A 6,367-nucleotide genomic window follows, 5' to 3' on the forward strand; every position below is an offset into this window, starting at 1 on the left:
TTAGAAGAAGTTACCTTGTAGAGAGTTCAGCTACAAAGAAACCATTCTGTAAAGAGCTCAGCTGCAAACAAATCACCTGTACAGAATTCAGCTACAAACAAATCACCCTGCAGAGAGATCAGCTAGAAGAAGTTAACTTGTAGAGAGTTCAGCTACAAAGAAACCATCATTTAGAAAGTTCAGCTACAAACAAATCTCCCTGTAGAGAGATCAGCTAGAAGAAGTTACCTTGTAGAGAGTGAAGCTACAAACAAATCACCCTATTGAAAGATCAGCTAGAAGAAGTCACCTTGTAGAAAGTTCAGTTACAAAGAAACCACCATGTAGAGAGTTCAGCTACAAACTAGCTACCTTGTAGAGACATCAGCTAGAAAAGTTACCTTGTAGAGAGTTCAGCTACAAAGAAACCATTCTGTAAAGAGCTCAGCTGCAAACAAATCAGCTGTACAGAATTCAGCTACGAACAAATCATCCTGTAGAGAGATCAGCTAGAAGAAGTTACCTTGTAGATAGTTCAGCTACAAACAAATCTCCCTGTAGAGAGATAAGATAGAAGAAATTACCTTGTAGAGAGTTCAGCTACAAAGAAACCATTCTGTAAAGAGCTCAGCTACAAACAAATCACCTGTAAAGAATTCAGCTACAAACAAATCACCCTGTAGAGAGATCAGCTAGAAGAAATTACCTTGTATAGAGTTCAGCTACAAAGAAACCATCATGTAGAGAGTTCAGCTGCAAAGAAATCACCCTGTAGAAAATTCTGCCAGAAACAAATTGCCCTGTAGAAAGATCAGTTAGAAGAAGTTACCTTTTAGAGAGTTCAGCTACAAAGAAACCATTCTGTAAAGAGCTCAGCTGCAAACAAATCACCTGTACAGAATTCAGCTACAAACAAATCACCTGTAGAGAGTTCAGCTACAAACAAATCTCCCTGTAGAGAGATCAGCTAGAAGAAGTTACCTTGTAGATAGTTCAGCTACAAACAAATCTCCCTGTAGAGAGATCAGCTAGAAGAAGTTACCTTGTAGATAGTTCAGCTACAAAAAATCTCCCTGTAGAGAGATCAGCTAGAAGACATTACCTTGTAGAGAGTTCAGCTACAAAGAAACCATCATGTAGAGAGTTCAGCTGCAAAGAAATCACCACTGCCCAAATTTCAAGGCAATAGCTCTTTCCAATCTGAAGTTATCAATTGTCAAAGTTGGCAAATTGGATGTGTGTGGAAGGCCCCTTTTCACAAATCCGGTCACATATGTATTATATATATAATTTGTACATTTACTGATAAAATATTTAAAGTACATCTACATCTTTTCGTCTTCCTGTAGTAAAGAAAAAAAACATAGGTTAAAAAAGTCCCAAAGCTGGCCATAGGCCGGCTTTGGGGTATACAAATACAAAAAGAAATGAAATCTGATCCAAAACAGCCAAGCTGTAAAAAAAGTGTGCGGCCCTCAGAAAGGCTATGGTGAAAAAAGATGTGAAATCCAAGGTGGCAGCCAAGAAATGGCTGTGATGGTAGGTTAATGGTAAAAATTTTAATAACGACAATTCAGGTGAATTTTTGTGCCGCCAAGAAATGGCTGTGATGGTATGTTAATGGTAAAAATTTTAATAACGACAATTCAGGTGAATTTTTGTGCCGCTTCACAAAATTTACCTGAATTGTCATTATTAAAATTTTTACCATTAACCTACCATCACAGCCATTTCTTGGCTGCCACCTTGGATTTCACATCTTTTTTCACCATAGCCTTTCTGAGGGCCGCACACTTTTTTTACAGCTTGGCTGTTTTGGATCAGATATAAGATTCTGTTCATATCTAGATTTGGCTGCAATGCTGTCAGGTTGGAAGGATTGTTGAGCTTTTGATAATCATTGAAAGTTATTAGCTGTTGGATTTTAGTATATTTGCACTGAATAGTACAAAAACACTTGAGAGAGTTATGTAACTGAGGAGTAAGCCAGGATGGAAATTAACGGGTACGTATCCTTGTCTTAGGGATAAATAGATCCATACCAGACATGATATAACTCCTCAGGATGTGCCATATTTCTTCAACATCAGATGAATTGTAAAGTAGATTAAGGTCACAGTTAAGTAAGTATTCGTTAAATCCATGATAGTCACCTCTGTTAAAATTAAATACTTTCTTGATGGTTGAGGATGGCACAGGAAGTTTAAAACTAGCCGTGAATGTTATTAAGCCTGTGTTCCACTATGAAACCTACACTAGTTTATAAATTAAGAAAATGTTTTAACTTGTTTTTATGAAATTCATATAAAAGTATTTAATGGTCTGTATTATTATGTTTGTTATGAAGTCTCTCTGTATACGTTGCTGGTACACAAACAGAGTTGGGGTCATTACTCTAAAAATGTAACTAGTTACACATATGTACATTACACTATGTAGTGCGCATATTACTTTCTGAAAAAGTTAACGTGTTACACATTACTCACTACTCTGAGGGCTGGAACTAGTAATAATATTACATATTACATTTGGGCATAATAGGTAAAATTTCTGAGCAGTGCAGCATATATAGCATAGCTAAAATTTTGAACATAATAGGCAGGTCCCTACTAGTTTGTAGCTTTATTTGTCAAACTAGCTAGCTAAAGTTACATATTACTTACTGAAAAAGTTAACGAGTTACACATTACCCACTACTCTGAGGGCTGTAACTAGCTAGTAATAATATTACATATTACATTTGGGCATAATAGGTAAAACTTTTGAGCAGTGCAGCATAGCATAGCTAAAATTTTGAACATAATAATAGGCAGGTCCCTACTAGTTTGTAACTTTATTTTCATTGTCAAACTAGCTAGCTATACTGAGCTATATAGCATCACGGTCTTTCAAAGTGCTTCAGCTATACTCTTAAAGCATTTTACCGGCCACTACTCTTTTAAATGTTTTATGCTCTTAAAGCATACGTTTTATACCCTTAAATCGGTTTATGCTCTCTAAAGCGCTTTGTGCTCTTAAAACTCTTAAAGCACCTTATCCGGAATCTTAAAGCGTTTTATCATCTTATAAAGCACTTTATTATCTTAAAGTGTTTTATCATCTAAAAGCGTTTTATACTCTTAAAGCGCTTTATCACCTTAAGCATGTTAAAGTGGTTTAAGGTTGACCGCACTTTAAATAAATTTTAAGAAAACTCAAAAGTGCTGCATTAACGAGTACAAAATGCAAAAACATAAAAGCACGAAATTTTGAATTAATGGGTAGCCTTATAGTGCTTTAAGCTTAAAGCGTTTTGAGGTACTGACGGGCACTTGATCCTATTTCTCCCCCAGACCCTGATGCTGACACTCTTGCAAGCACCTATTCCGGCATAAACGTTCCAGACAAGAGGCACTAATTCCTGTGGGTATGACGTCAGCACAGCAGTTATATTACTAAAGGAAAAGTATAACATGTCATGAGGTAAGAAAAAATTTATTTGTACCCACTCCAACATTTGCATACAGCTCCATGCAATCTGTTTCTTATTTTCCACCCTAAGAATGTTGTCACCTGATGAAGCAATAGAAGCAGAAATGCATTGTGACTGCTATAAAGTTCTTAGTTACCTGACTATTGACAATACCATTGTCAGAGTCTACAGGCATTCTAACTGTCTACAGATCTAGAGTTCCTCTTTTGTCTTCAATTTACTCTCTGTACCAATATAATACAATATAATATAAACAAGTTTATTTGCATATAAACTAACTTTTGATAGTTTATTTCCATAAGTAGAAACTATGAGGACTTGTATGCCTTCAGTCTCCTGGATGAGTTCACCGATGTGATCACAGAGACACCATCTAAACTGAAATCTCGACAGTAATTCTCCAAGAATACTGAATATACCTTGGGTCTGTAACCATTTAATCAGGTAGAGTCGCTGCCACTGAACCATATTATTCAAATAAAATCAACATATGCATAGCTACTCTAAAATAACAATCATACATTTCAACAGAGCAGTCGTCATGCATACGTGTGTCAAACAGTAGCTAACCATACATGAAAATATACACCTAAATAAGTAAAGCAACTACTCCATGTATTTCAGAACTTGAAACCAAGTGAGCAAAATTTCTAGAACTAACCCTGGACACACACAAAAGCAAACAAAAGCAAAGCCTTCAGCTGTAATGCTAGTATGGTCATGCCTACCCAGTGAACAAGCACAGGAGTCAGTGCAGGCAAATCCTAGGACTAGTAACCCCACAGGAGGCTGTACCATATCCCACAGGTGAAGGTGCAGGCACCCGAAGTCTCACCTACACACACACACACATACACACTGTACAATATTATCTAGCATACTCCGATTTAATATCATTTAAAATGGTTATCCATATCACTGTGTGAACAGTCTCCTCCACCTGATACTACCGTGCACACATACCCTAGTCACAGCTATCATTGAAATCTATATTAATGTAGTTAAGGTAGGCCATTAACAAAGTTTATCAGTGAGTTATATTCAGCATTAGGTGATAGTACAACCATGCACCTGCTTAGTTGTGAGAACGTTAATTGAGCATGTACAGTGTATCTTAGGATTAATCTAAAATTTCAATACCACTATATATGAACCCATAAACAATAACTATATCTGTATACATCTGCTGATTTGCATGACTGCTTTTGAGGTATACTGCATGGTCCATAGTTCTATTAAATGAAAAACAATCTGGTTAATCAAGTGTTTTGAATATAGGTAATTAGCCGGACTAAATTTGGATATCAAACTGGTCTAGCCAGACTGATTTTGTTTGACTAAATGGCTGGACCATTATTAGCATCTAAATGGGTCTACCTATAGGCATATGTAAATAATTATTATAGCCAACTCCAGCTAGCTCCTGTTTGTATAATAAAAGCCGTAGAGCAGAATAGCAAGTTATATTAATGTAGCAAATAGCTAACATGCAGTTTTAAAAGATTGCATACAGTTACCCTCTACTGTAACTAGACAGAAACCGGTGTATCATTAACACTCACCTGCAGTACTTCAGTGGCTACCAAGGGCTGAATGGCTAGTTGCACCATTGCTAAGATGTACTTATATTACAAAAGTGCATGACTGCTCCAAGCATAAGGCCACTCTAAATAAAGACTCTGTTTCCCATCCTCCACTGGGCATACATTTATGCAAGCGAGCAGTCCATTTCCATTATAAAATTGGTAGCTTTTCCTGAGCATAGCCAGCATAAAATTAAGTTGCAGGTAGAACAAAATGTAAATTTGTAGAGACTCAATGCACACTGACACGTGAGCAGACACATTATAAAATTGAAACTGTTCAGTATGCAAGAAAAAACGAAAGAATTATAATATTATTAGTGACACGGATGCAGGCAGTGGACTGGAACAGAGAATTTATTTGGAGTGACCAAAGCAATGCAGTTTCATTGTAGATGCATGCATGAAGTTAGTCAACACGGACCAAATTTAAATTCGATTGACTAAGATTCAGCCAAACTTTCATTGGATGCCAAAGCTGGTTGACTGAAAATGGCCCAGCTGGGTCTGGGTATGAGACTGATGGTATTCATTATCAACTCTAACAGTTACACAACGTATAAAGGAGCTTGGAACAAGGCTTAGAACCGAACCAGAGTTTATTTAACCCACACTTGTCACGGGGAGTTATAATTGTAATCTATGGTTTCCTGAAACCGTTGCTTATCAAATACTAAGAACTCACTCTGTGCTTCAGTTTACTCGACTCGTCATGATCCTTCAACCTCTTTCCCTCGAGAGTTTCTAACAAGCTCCCAAACCCATCTCGCATCCAATGCTTTTGTATGCGCCTATTCATAAACGCTCCACATAAGAGGTGCTTATCTTCCCATATAAGAGGCGCATATCTCTGAGCGAAGGCGTCATGGTATGCTCACAGGGTATGTTATTTCATACCAATATGTTAGTGTGATATGCTAACGTTTTTAGTATGTAATGCATGCAGATCTGTTTCATACCTTCTAGTGTAGCAACTCAGTATACAATGCATACAATTTTGGTATGAAATGCACTCAGGCTTTTTAACAGTGTTGTAGCTGAACTCTCTCCACAGTGACTTGTTTGTAGCTGAACTCTCTAGAGAGTGTAGCCAAACTCTCCACAGGGTGCATGACTTGTTTATAGCTGAACTCTCTTCAGTGTGACTTGTAATGTTCTGATTCTTCTGAATCACTACAGCGATATATCTGTAGCTGAACTCTCTATAGGGTGACTTGCTTCTTGCTGAACTGTCTATAAGATTAACTGTTTGCGGCTGAACTCCCTACAAAATAACTTGCAATGTAATAGAATTCTACAATGGAGTAAATAAATAGCTAAATTCTCTATTAGG

The 6,367-nt window shown here is 37.0% G+C and overlaps 1 long non-coding RNA gene across 2 annotated transcripts; it reads right to left on the reverse strand.

Moving 5' to 3' along the window:
* Positions 1–3,231: 3,231 nt before the first annotated feature.
* Positions 3,232–5,852, reverse strand: LOC136262932 (uncharacterized). 2 transcript variants are annotated; one of them, XR_010704394.1, is made up of 6 exons: positions 5,720–5,852; positions 3,871–3,954; positions 3,731–3,824; positions 3,588–3,675; positions 3,468–3,531; positions 3,232–3,413 (listed from the first exon to the last, which is right to left on the reverse strand). It is a non-coding gene; the product is annotated as an uncharacterized lncRNA (long non-coding RNA). The 2 variants fall into 2 exon arrangements; XR_010704395.1 differs by having other exon boundaries at positions 3,233–3,413; positions 3,871–3,910.
* Between the last annotated feature and the right edge of the window lie 515 nt (positions 5,853–6,367).

This window comes from Dysidea avara, chromosome 8 (genome assembly GCF_963678975.1).
Source record: "Dysidea avara chromosome 8, odDysAvar1.4, whole genome shotgun sequence".
Classification (NCBI taxonomy): Eukaryota; Metazoa; Porifera; class Demospongiae; order Dictyoceratida; family Dysideidae; genus Dysidea; species Dysidea avara.